This window comes from Bactrocera oleae, chromosome 4 (genome assembly GCF_042242935.1).
Source record: "Bactrocera oleae isolate idBacOlea1 chromosome 4, idBacOlea1, whole genome shotgun sequence".
NCBI lineage: Eukaryota > Metazoa > Arthropoda > Insecta > Diptera > Tephritidae > Bactrocera > Bactrocera oleae.
The window spans coordinates 67,474,460-67,488,027 of record NC_091538.1 but is presented as its reverse complement, the minus strand read 5'-3'; the positions used below and the strand labels follow the sequence as shown (position 1 = coordinate 67,488,027).

At 33.9% G+C, this 13,568-nt stretch overlaps 1 protein-coding gene across 1 annotated transcript in view; it reads right to left on the bottom strand.

The window, feature by feature from the left end:
• The window catches only part of Pde8 (phosphodiesterase 8), a 60,890-nt gene extending 53,621 nt beyond the window's left edge, over positions 1-7,269 (bottom strand). The window contains exon 1 of the mRNA XM_036370099.2: positions 6,706-7,269. The gene's annotated coding sequence lies outside the window, so the exon portion shown is untranslated. The remainder of the gene's footprint in view (positions 1-6,705) is intronic.
• Positions 7,270-13,568: the final 6,299 nt, after the last annotated feature.

Genomic DNA, 13,568 nt, shown 5'->3' with positions numbered 1-13,568 from the left:
AAATTTTCATTCAGAAGTTTAACAAAAAAAAAATAAATATAACTTTTATATGTATTCGTATTTCTGCTTACAAATATTTCGTTCCACCATAATGCATCTGTATAGACATATAAAATTAATATGTCTACATGCAATTAACTTGCAGTTAACCCCAAAAATGCCACAGCTAATGGAAAATTTTTTTGAAATTGCCGTTTAGAGCTGTTAAATGCCGTTGGAAAAAAGGAAAATAAATTCAGTAAAAAATTGCTACCAAATAAAAAAAAAAAATAACAGAGTGAATGCGTTTAAAGTAGCCTAATCGAATTGACTATAAAAGGTGTTAAGTGAGTTTCGGCCGTGATTGCAGCGAATGATAAGCAAAATAGGTGTGGTGTGTTTAAAAATTTGTAAATGTATAGGAAATAGTAGAATTCTATGTGGGCTCGGCAGGTGGTAAGCGCTTGCTAACATTTGTTGATTGTGCAATGCATTTGATAGCTCTTCAAGCCTTTTTGGACTTATCAATTAGTTATTTATTTATTACTAGTTATTGTACATGTATTTTTTTCATTATAAACGCCGAAAAACTGATCGTATTTGCATAGTTGAACAAAATTTTTTTTTAGTAGCTTCACATTTTCAAAACTGCATTCACGGACCCAGAGATTTGAGGTTTATTTATATTTTTGTTTATAGTCCATTTGCTTCAGAAATTATACTTGCTATCTCACTTGCAGTGCTGCATTCGCTATTCTGTAAGGTGTGCGTTCTTTTGAACCCTTTTAAAACTATCGGTTAGTGATGCAAGGCCTACGTAATCTATGTCAAGTTAGTTTGAAGATTTCATTAAGTGAAGTCAAAAAAGTTTTAAAAAGGAACTTTGTATAAGTAATATTAGGCTATGTACCTGCAGAAATGGATGCTAGAGATGTTTAGAATGAATACATATATTAGGGTGGGTGAAAAAACGAATATTTTTATCGCTTGATCGTCTGAAAAATATGTTTTTAGGCACCTCTAAGAGAGCCTCACCTTACATCTTTCTATTTTTTTCGTATTATCAGATCGATTTTGTTGAAAAATGAATGCTCTTTAAAAATGGTCTATTGTGAGCTTTTCGTAAATATAAAAAATATTAACGGTTGAAATTGTACTATTTTAATGCAAATTTGTTTATTTTTTTTTTTGAATTTTTTAACTCATTAAAAAAAATGTCAATATAAATCTCTACGCTTAACTTAATCGAAAATCTATGCTGTAGCGGATGGTTATTGACGGTAAAAAATTAAGTTAAAAAATTAGAAAACGGTATCTAAGTCAGGAGGACTTGTTGTGTGTTTGTTGAGATTGGCAGGAAATCATCCACTAAGTCTTAATTTGGACCTGTACTATCAGCAATATAAGCGTCTGTGGGAAGTATTTTCCCAAAAGCGAATGATATGGCTGGTGAAAAACTCGCCTCAAGAGAAGCTTAAGAATATCGACTGTTCTAGTTTTTTGCCATTTTTTTGTACTCGACCTCATTTATATGTTTTGACGATCAGACAAATATATATCAAATTATTTATTTTTCCTTTGAATAAAAAACAAAACACTTCTTTCCAACCAATAAACTTGTGCCAAACCTTTACACAAAAGTGAAGATAATACAAAAAGATGTGTTTATATGCATAAGCATATGCTTAAATGGAACTTGAGAGGTGCGAAATAGATGCGTGATCAATTCAATGCCAACTCTCAACCAGTGTCTACATATAACGCTTTAACGTTCTGAAGAACCCACACAACCCACGTAGTAGAGCAGGATCAACGATGCCCAACCGGTTAGTTACAAAAAAAAGGTAAAATAAAAAAAACATATTAACAATAAATAATTCAAGCCCAGTAGCTGATTTTTGAATTAAAGCCACAAATTTGTAAAGCACAACAACAAAAGCAAAAATAAGAGTGCGTGGAGGAGATTATGTTAACAGTCGTGTGGGTGCAATATTGTTACATTAATGTTGTTGTGACTTCTATTCACAATCAATTACGCTACAATACAATATTGATTAATCGCTTGAGATTATTTATTATTTGAATAATTTCACGAGAGTTTCCTTATAATTCAAATTTTCGTATTTTTAAAATTTTTTCATTTTTTTTTGACAATTTCTAAATGCTTTAAATTATTCAGAATCACTGTTAATAAGTAAAGCAAATTAACTGATCATACAAAAGCGCAAAAAGCACAATAATCACAATTTACACATTGACTTCATTGCTAGCTTATCATTCCTTTTACGCTTACGTTTACGTACCGCTTAATCTCTCATAATTGTGTAAATTTTCACTGCCGTTTTAATTTAAATTTCAATTTCATTTTCTACGCTGTTAATGAAATTTAGTACGAGCTTTTATGTAAATCAAAACCACAAAAACAACAACAGGCGAAAAAAATATTGTAATCAACAAATGCGCACGAGATAAGAGCCCTCGCTTGCACATGACAGTGCGATGGCGATTAGCTGCCCACTCTCTACGGGGTTTTTCTCTTCTCTCTTTACAGATAAATAATGGAAAAAAAATAAAATAAAACGAAATTAGTAAGTACATACAAAACCCTCGTGGGCTCTAATCAAGCACGTTGCTCTAAGAGTTTGTCACATTGACTTTGTATATATGTACTATAAAAGTACATAAGCACTTATATATGCATATTTATTGGTTGGTATATAAATGTGAATGTTTTGCTCGCCTCTTAAACATTGGTCGATTATCTCTTCCAACGATTTTGGCTGACATACTTGTAGTACACTGTCGTTGTTGTTATTTTTATACTGATACTTCATTGTGATTTGTAAAACAAAATAATATAATTTTAGAAATAGTTGAAAAACACTTAAGAATAATATTTTAACTTTTTTCTAAGTATTGGGACGATTTGCAATTAAGATTACTTTTTTTGATTACTTTGACTGATAGATATTACTGAATTTTTTATTAAACAATATATAAAAGCAGTACACAAGTACTTGGGCTGAGCATTATGAACTAATTGAAGTTATTTAGGTAATTAAAAAAGTATCTAAGAAATAGACCGATTAGGAGGAAAATTCATAACCTTAAAGATGTACTAATCAGGCCAAGCCGACTTTAAAATCTTATAAGCTTCTATTTGAGATAATCTTAATCCAACAATTGTGTCGCCAGCAAATTTTAAAAATATTACTGCCCTGCTACAGCTGAATTTAAGGTTAGGACTCTCTTCGAAACACTTTATCCCCCCAATAAAACTATTGCGCACAAACTACGCTGTCATTCAATTGAAACTTCTTTACAAAGTGAAGAGTAATGCCTACTGTTAAGAATATAATCTCTTTTATATAAGTGCATAGTTTTATTTATAGTTTTACAGGCGATTCATCATTGTAATGGGAGTTTCGATCCATCAAATATTATAATATATTTATTGTTGATAAATTTTTAGCTCCAAATTACTTAGAATTAGTCAAATTAATATTAATACTTTATTATTGGCAAACAGACTATCTGTAATTACGATTAATCAATAAAATTCGTTGACATAAAACTTAATTCTGTGAATAATACACCGAAAAGTAATGGATAAGTGGAAATTGTGTGATATTTATAATTTTTTTCTGTAAGAGTGGCAAGCACGTTTCATTATTTTAATGAATTTATTATATATATTGTGCTTTTAAAGGGAGTAAATAAATCGATTTCTCAAACTTATATGTATATTTAGTAATTAATTACACTTAGTATAGTCAATTAGCTGTATGCCTTGCAGAAAACGCTAATTGACTCAATTAAGTGTTTGTCTGTAAAGAAAGCATCCCTGTATTGGAAAATATGTAATCTTTTTTCTCCTTATCATCTTTATAGTCATATGCCTGATATAGAAAATTAACCGATAGGAAGACCGAACATTCTCATATCGAGTCGAAATATAATAATGATATTGGCGGACTAAATATTGGAAAAATAATTTTTATGAATTGATTTCATATATTTTAACTTTTGCTTCTTTTGAGTGTTGATTTGAGTGAAAATTTGAAAACTTATATTTACTTGTAGTAATTAACTGCTCTTAAGGTAGTCATTTAAACGCTAATTGACTCAATTAAACTAAGTAGTATGTAAATCGACTTCCTTGTAATTGAAGATGTGTATTCTTTTTACTTTTAACAGTTAACATCTTTTTAGTCCTCAACCCGATATGAAAGTCAATCTAACATAAGAAAGATGTTATGAACACTCAGCTTTCAAAAAAGCTTCTGATATCGCGTGAAGATATTATTTTAATAATTATAACTATAAGAATAATTATATAATATTAATATTAGATGACTAAATATTGGGAAAAAATAGGTAGGAAGAAGTCTTCTAATTATTTATCAATTTTTCTTTTTCTTTGGTATAGTCCATAGTATTTTCTTTTTTGAAACAACTATCAATTATAATTACTTTGCAATGACATAACCATTCAAATTTTTTTCCATCGTCGCTTCCATTTTTTATTTTTTTTTTACGTTGAATATACATACATGCCGTAGGTATTATCTCGTCTCAGTAACACCGTCATATGCATTCTTTGTTGTGACAGTTTGATAATACGCTCGCTCACTTTGACAAATATTGTAGTTGATAACGAAATTGGTATGTTTGTCGTACTTCTGAGGCGCTTTGAATTATTTTAGTTAATAATAACTTATTTGAATTACTATATTTTACTTAATCGTGTATTGCTATGTACAAATCTAACAAATCTAATATGGGGTTAACCTTGACGGATTTAGGCAAAGCGTCAGCTACAAGTATTTTTCCTACAAATAAAACACCAAAACAATTTGAGTGATTTTGAATGATGTGCAGTATATCGTTTTATTGACATATTTGGACGAATTTGTTCCAAATTAACTGGAACTAGATGTGAACGGCCTGCGAAATTGTGTTGAGAAAAATTTTAAAATTTGAACTAGTATAGAGTTTCTTAATATGAAAAAAAACTAAAATTCTGAAACTCCAATATTGAATTATTTTTCTTTGTATGAATTAGAATTTTTTGCATATTTCTGCTATGTTATATAATAATCGTATTTTATTTAACTTAAAAGCGGGGTATTAAAAGTTCGAAAAACCTAAATTTTATTTTCGGTTAAAGAATAATTATCAATTATTATTATTTTGTCTACTAAACATCGCCTGAGTTGACAGTTAATTTTTTCATTGATAGCTCAATAATTTACCATACTGGCTTACACTATTTGTGACAGACATAAATTGCGAAATAAGGATTTATGACATTTTTTATGTTAATTCCAGCTTTCAAATTTCAAAAATATTATATATGTTTTTTTTTTTAGATAAAATATATATTTTTGTATTAAAACAAACGAATAGTTTAGTTGCTCGAATCTCTGATTAAAGATCAAAGCGAGATTGACTGTATCTTCCAGCCGAAAAAATACTTTAATACATACATATATGCCGTTTTATGAAATAATAGTAAAAGTTAAATTGAAAGAGGTTCTTGTGTACCTTATGAGGTAGGTTCTATCCTATAATAATAATACATATATAAATTTCATTTGTAAAAAATCTTGCTACGAACTTCTTTGTCTTCTTTTAGCTAAAAAAAGTTGAAAAAAAAATTGTTTAGCAGTTTGAGTAAAGATAGGCAAACCTAGTTGCCGTAAAGGCAAGTTAGCTGCGCGAAACACACTTAACATTTAGGCGGGTGGCTCGAAAATGGAGAACGACGTTGGATTAAAGGATATACAAGTACTCTACCATATATTTGAAGCAGATTTCTTTGCTATGGGGAAAGCCGAGAGCTAGCCTCTAATACACCACCTATAAACTTGTTTTACATATTGGTCAGAAGTGTTTTGAGAATCAGGGTAGCAGTGGATAGTGTCGTCAGAAACAAGCGACTTCACTTTTACTGGGTGTCAGGTCACAAAGGCTACTCTTTACGGTATGAGACACTGGAAGATGTATGGTTCGTTAGTGAGACCACAGAGTATGTTAAAATGCGTGACAAGCGCAGGCTTCCCAAAGGATGACTAGTCCTCATGGACTGCGTAACGGCACTCTATCTGGTATCGCAAAGAACTAAAACTGGTCTATGCGTTGCTCATTAGCCGACCAGACTAATCCAACCTAAACATGTGCTGAATTTTTTATATTTCCTATGAACGACAGCGTTATAAGCGCTTCAGCAAAACCTTCGAAAACCAAACAGAGAAAATTCTGATCGGATGTAAAGTTCAAACTACGATTAGTACACAGGCTGGGCGCCAATGTTAAACACTTTTTAACTCAGGTTAAGAAAGAAAAAGAGTAAATAAAAAAATGTCTAATAATTAAAAATTGTATGATATACGAAAAGATGTCCACTTCAATACTTCTTCTTAGTAAAAGTTACTAAGAAAATGGTTGAAAACCATGTTTCTTAATTTTGGTTAATTATTATTATATAATATAATATATATATTAATGATTTCTAAATGACGAGGTCGTAAACGCAAAAAGTAATTAGCTTTGCTAGTAAAAAAAATATTTAATCTACACGCAAAACATGCCATCATATGAGATAACTGACGTAGATTTTGTAAAATGGAATTGTACCAGCGACACGCTTATCCACCCGCAAACAATGTCACAATAAGCACACTTAAAAAAAAAACAGGGAATTTAGTCCAAAATTGCATTTACCTTATATGCCAAGAGGAACGCCAATTATGGTTTTACGCCACCAACAGCTACCGCTCTACGCTTAGCACGCCGGAATGCGCCCAAATATTCCAAGTTAAGTGTAAATTTGTATAAGGATAAACCTTGCTGTTGTCTGAACCGCGTGCAGCACGCGATCAGATCGAAAACCACAGAAAAAAATTTATTTTCAGCCGCAAACACTATCAATTCTTGCACAATGCCGCAACTTGGAATAAAAGCGCGCTATCTGGAGCAACGCCGCCGCAATGCGCGCACTTTCGTAATCACGCGCACACTTCAATTATTTTTTATTTGCCATAAGCGGCTGTGTGTATGTGTGTGTGTGTATGAGTTGCTTCAATTCACAAATTCTTGAAATTTATTTAAAACATATGCTTATTTGTAAGTTGGTTTGTTTGATGAAAACGATTTTGATTGCACAAAAACACAGCGCACAAGATCAGACAGCGCGAACACGGATTTGGCAGCGACTTCACACCTTCGCACAAGCGCGCACGCGGAGCAACAAGAATTAATAATAATCCTTTAATTTTTAGTAAATAAATGTGCTTACGTTCTACGTCACCATGCATGTGCACATGTATTATTAGACACAAGAACTCTTTTTTATTTATGTTATTTTTATTTTTTATTTTTTATTAAAATCAAGCTTCGCTCCGCTCGCTACTGTGCGCGTTCAATCAACTGTGAGCCGAACTACTCAAGTAAATGCGCGCGCCGCTCACACCTTTTTACCAACGACTGCACCAGCAACAACGCGCCAACACCATTAGCACCGGCGGCCACAATAATAACACGAACAACACCAAATGAAGCGCCCAACAATAAGTACAAAGCGCATTCGAAGCTAAGGCACATACAAAAAGCGCAGACAGGCGCAGCCACTTGGCTATGAATGAATGACGAAGTAAAACGAGTAATCGAGAAGCACAGCAGCAAACAAGAATGCCGAAGAACTGAACAATAATAATAACACAAGCGCACAAGATTAACGTCGAACTGACAGATTGTATGACTGGCAAAACTTGGAGCAGTCGTCACAGGGAAAATTTATTCAAAAAAGTTGCGTGAGTATATACATTTGTACGTATATATGTATGTATGAAGGTGCGCCTTTATGCACAAATAATATAAATTTTATTACTTAGCCACGAAGAGCAAACAAACGCCGAAACAAGCGCCACAAAGCAGCAACCGCGATCTATGCTAGACACAACGTAACTGATCGCGCTCGGCGGCTGCGACAATGGCACAAGCCCCCGTTAGTTTGCGGAGTAAGAAGCTCCGGTAACAAAAAGCTCCGAATCTGACGAGTAAAGATTTGAAACGATATGTGTTAGGCACAGTGGTGTGTATGATATGAATAATGTCTAAAATATTTGTTAGTCAACTAAATTGAGAAAATCAACACAACAAATATTAAAAAACAGTTAGAAGTTTAGCAGTAATTAGTAAGTGATTTTGAGTGAATTAAAGTGTAAGTTTTGCTGTGCTTGCCAGCGCTTTCAAGCGTTTTATAAGTCAAATAACTAATACTTGATTAATCTTCGATTACAACTACGCTAATATATACCAGAATGTATAAGAATTTTTTTTCTTACGGCGCAAAAATCAAGCCTTTGTGAATGTTTTAAGAAGAAAATGTCGGATACCCTGTCAAGCTTATACAATGTCAGCACATTGACACTTTCATGGCATTCATGCGGTAAGGCATAAAATCTTACCCGACGCTAGTTGCCAAAGTTGTTTGGAAGAGGGTGATGTAAAAACATCCAGGCACTTTCTCCTCCACTGTCCGGCTTGGCATAACTGAGATTGAAACATCTCGATAATCTTGCCATCGGCGAACCAGAAGACATAGCCAAACTGAAATTTGTGGTAGGCTCAAAGCGCTTTGTTGATCTGTAAGTTTCTTATGATCCAGCGGTGGTTTTACGTACCACATCGGACCGGCGTTCTAAGCTGCTCAAGTGCGATCCTTCTTAGGATCAGCCTCTCAACCTAACCTATCAGCATAAAGAGCTGAGCTGATTTAGCCATTCCGCCTGTCTGTTCGTCCATCTGTATTATCTCGAACTAACCCTCAGTTTTTGAGACATCAAACTGAAATTTTGCTTATTTGCTTTTTCGCAAGAAGCTGCTGCTTTGTCGGATCCGCCGATATCGGCCCACTTTAGGATATAGCTGCGATACAAACTGACCGATCCAAATCAAGTTTTTGATTGGAAAACTTTTTATGTGACAAGACATTTGCACGAAATTCAGCAAGGATTATTGCCTAAGGCAACGGTACGTTCTTCAAATAAATTATTCAGATCGCATCACTATAGCATATTGCTGTTACAAAAACTGAACGATCAAAATCAAGATAAAGATATTTTATAAAATTTGAAGCTCTAAGAAATGCATCTGTGCAGGGTATTATAGTTCTGGTGTAGCCGAAGTTAACGTTTTTAATTTTTGAATTTCCATAAATAATTGTAGATTATATTTACTTCTATATAATTCTATTTTCAACCACTGTGGCGCACGTACCGAATCCCTCCACTCCAGCGCTACTGGTTCACTATCTAAAGTTGCGGTTGCTATCAGTTTAATCTGCGACCACTGAAGGCCGTTAGATGGGGGGCGACGCGCTGCAAGGAAGCCTTCGAGCCGCTGTGAGTAAAGCTCTCCGAAATGAGAGCACAGATGGGACGATCAATGGCAACAAATCGAAGCTACAACCACTTTGGGTTGTGTTTTTGCTTTTGTTGTCTCACAAGCTCAATACACACACATGCAAGCAATTTAACTTGTTTTGCCAGCCAGTTTTGTGCTATAATATTTCGTTTCATTGCATTTGGTTTTTAATTTTTCTTTTTACTTGTCGCTTGTATATGTTAGGTGAGCCCTAATCAGTGATATTGGAGCGCGTTGAAGAGAGTGAGTAGCTGTTGTTGTTATTGTTATATTTCACTAATTATGTGTTTTACATGTTGCTGTTCTGTTCGGTTGTTGATGACTTGTGTTTCACTTGTTGTTGTTAACATACTTTTGGTGATTGTTGTAGTAGCTGTTGTTGTTGTTGCCTGCATCATTTTCACTTTGTCGATAACAGCTGTTGCCAATGACTGGCTGGCATGTTACTCACTTCCATTGCTGTTGTTGTTGTAGTGAGTTGTTTTTTTGTTGTTGTTGTGTTTGATTTTGTTTTTGTTTCTGCTTTTTTTGTATTTTTGCTAAATATTATAAGTTGCTAAGTATTAGCATCTGCTTCTCGCTATCCATTAACTCTCCTCGTTCCGCACCGCACCCCCACTAACCCATTGACTTGCGCAGCGGCTCGTTTGCATTTATGTTTGTGATTCTCCGTTCGTTTAGTTGAAGGGTTCAGGTTACGCTTCCGCATAAGCAAGCTGTGTGTCCAGTTAAATGAAATCGGACTTGGTCTCTGAGTCATCAAGTTCGTTCAGGAGATGTTCAATAAATAACATAAAACGAAGTACGAGTACGAAGTAAGTTCGTATATATATCATGTGTATGTAGGTATGCGAGCATGAGTGTGTAGATATGTATGTTATCGCATATAAGTGCGCAATTTTTGTCGCAGGCAGCTTTTTCAGGTCCATAAAATATGCACATACATACAAATGTACAGAGTTCAGTTGCCTTTTGTCAATTTGTTGCTTAACCCGCTGGTCCAGTGGTGGCTCGTAGACACCATAACAAGTACATACAAGTATATGCATACAAGTCATGCATGGCATAAATGTGCCTCAGCCGGCCCCCTTGTAGACCTGCTGTCTTGTCTTTTCAGTTCCTTGGAATGCAGGCAGCAGCTGTTTCCTAAAATTTTGCTTAAAGTTGTTTGCATACCGCTTCTGCGGCAAAAAACAGCTGCGCGCCAATGATGTTTGGATGCGAAATGCTTTCCACAGTGAGTTATACTAGTCCAACAAGATAAATAAGCTTGAATGGCAGGTCAAAGAGTTCACGAAAAAAAGGGTTGTTGAAAACAGGTTGAATTTCATACAAATAAGAAACAGCTGTTGATTCAATGCAACAACAAATATTATAAAAACGGTTCATTAACCTTCTGGTCATTTTTTAAGCAGCTGTCAATAAAGTACGAGGGTTGTCAAAAGCACTTGGAACTATAGTCGTAGCATCGTAAATGAAAGGAAGCGATTATTTGCGATCTCTTACCTTTCCTTTCATTTACTACAAAATACTGGCGCAGAACTTAGGATCAAACTGTTTGAGAACTAATTCATTAGATAAAATGATAAAAAAACTACCTATCTGGTTCTACATATATGCGGTCCGATAGGTGGCGCTACAAATAAATTATTTATTGAAACGCTCGTCCCTATTGACAAATTTTTCTCTTCGTCTTTTTAGACGAATCTTTTACAAGTAGCATCATTCGCTATAGACAGGAACAGGCAGTAATTACTTGATACCCGGTTCAGACTATAAGGTGGATACATAAAAACATCCCCACCAAGTTTTCGGAGTTTCTGGCGAGTCAGTATCGAAGTGTGTGGCCTAGCGTTGTCCTAATGGAATACAATTCCGCTGCTATTGGCATAAACTGACCACTTCTGGTTCCAATCGTTAACAGTACTGGTCCAAATTAAGAGTAGAAGCCACTTTTCATCAACAATGACTACTCGTTTCAGAAATGGATCGACTTTGTTTTGCGATCCAAAAGAAAATATAACCAGCATCTCCCTTCATAGCGTTCAGATAATATTTAACATTCATTGATGCCGTGTATACCCTTAAATATGTCTTGAAATTTTAACTTATATCGCCAGAATTATGTTACTCGAATAAAATAGTCAAAGCATATATGATATGTCCACGTAACTTGGCCACTATCATTATTACTTTTTTGCTAAGCTTTTAATCAAGCAATTTCAGATAACACAAAGGCAAAGAAACTTGAAAATAATGCAAAATCTGCTAGTACACAAACAACAAACTTAAAGGAGCATACATAGGTATATCAAACGTTTGATCTCGCTTAAAAAACAGGACTACGCTCGCTCTCATCATAGAAAGATGAGACTATTTATAGCCTTTCTCTTGATTAATTGATTAATACGCTCAAATAATTGTTATTATTCGTTGAGTAAGTTGAAAAATAATTAAATTTTCACTGCTGTGTAATAGTTTTTGCGCAAATCAAATTTCGTTTAAAATAACTCTGAAAGTACCAGAGTGAAGGCGAAATGCAACGCTCTCAAAAGCGACAGTAAAGCTTTATATAACGGCACTTACAAAATGTTCCGTATTCACACGACCACTTATCTTGTATAAATTTATAATTGAATTTTAACCATAAAGTGAATTTATAGATCGGAAAATAAGAGAAAATATATATGTATGTATGTACTCACTGCCTGTGGCACGCCGCACCACCGTGTGCGTGAAGTTGCCCAATGCCGCAACGGTGACGATGGAATCCTTTTTGCCGCTGCATATCTGCAATTAGTTGAAGGAGTTTAGTGCAATTAAAACGTCAATGAAATTTGCATGTGTGAGCAAAATAAAAGCACACAATGTACATATGGGTAGTAAAAGTATATTAGGGTGGTCGGTTTTTTTAAGTTGCACTTTTATTTACTTTACATTCTAAATCACAATGAAAAATTAAAGCAATCATGAGTTGAAAAGTTTTTTGAAAAAAATAAATGCTAAAGTTATTAAGAGTATTAAAACAAAATGTATGATAACATTTTGTTTATTCTGATTCTAAAAATAACACATTGATTATATATTATGTATTATTTAATTATATATTTTTTTTAATAAAAATTTAAATCCGAGAAAATTTTTAAGCAGCTTAAAATGAGAAGTTTGTAAGTGATTCAGATTTAATTTTTATACTCTCGCAACATGTTGCAGATTTAATTTTTATACTCTCGCAACATGTTGCACAGAGTATAATAGTTTTATTCACAAACGGTTGTTTGTATCACCTAAAAGTAATCGAGATAGATATGGAGTTGTATATAATCGTATATAAATGATCAGAGTGATGAGACGAGCTAAAATTCGAGGGACTGTCTGTCCGCGCAAGCAATAATTTGAGTAAAAATTAAGATATTTTTATGAAACTTGGTATACGTATTCCTTGGTACCCGAGGAGGTTGGTATTCGGAGGGGGTTGGTATTTGGACCACTGCCATGCCCACAAAATGCTGTTAAACGAAAACTTATAATGTGTTATAAGTAAGCACTAAATTATGATAAAAACTGTAATTTGGTGCAGGGGATTGTAAAGGAAAGAGGCATTTGTGGCCTAAATATTTTTTAAAAGTAGGCATGGTCCCGCACTCTAAATGGTTTAAGCTGCATATCTTCCAAACGACTCTAGATATGTCAACCAAACTTGCTAAATAGAAGTATTTTTAGCATTTCTTTATACATTGTGAAAAAAGAGAAAATCAGATAATAACCACGCCCACTCTCCATATACCGTTTATGTTTAAAATTACTTAAAGTGCGATAACTTATTTAATAAAAGAGCCACAAGCATTAAATTTAGCAGTCAGGATGGCAGGGAGGGGCTTAATGGGAGCAAATCTAAAAATTGGGCATTAAAATTAATTAAAAATTGGACCGAATATTTTTGTGCTAAAATTGTACCCTGATGCCAAAAATTGGAAAAATCCGGTCAATAATTCCCTTAGGCCCCAAATAGCTAATATAAATATTTTCGAACTTCCGATAGATTTTATTCCGCATCTAGCGGTCAATATATAAGAAATCTTACTGTAAGTGCTAAAGAGTCTCTTTTTAATAAAAGTGTATTTACTTCCTACAATACTTTCTACTTTTAATTAGAATAT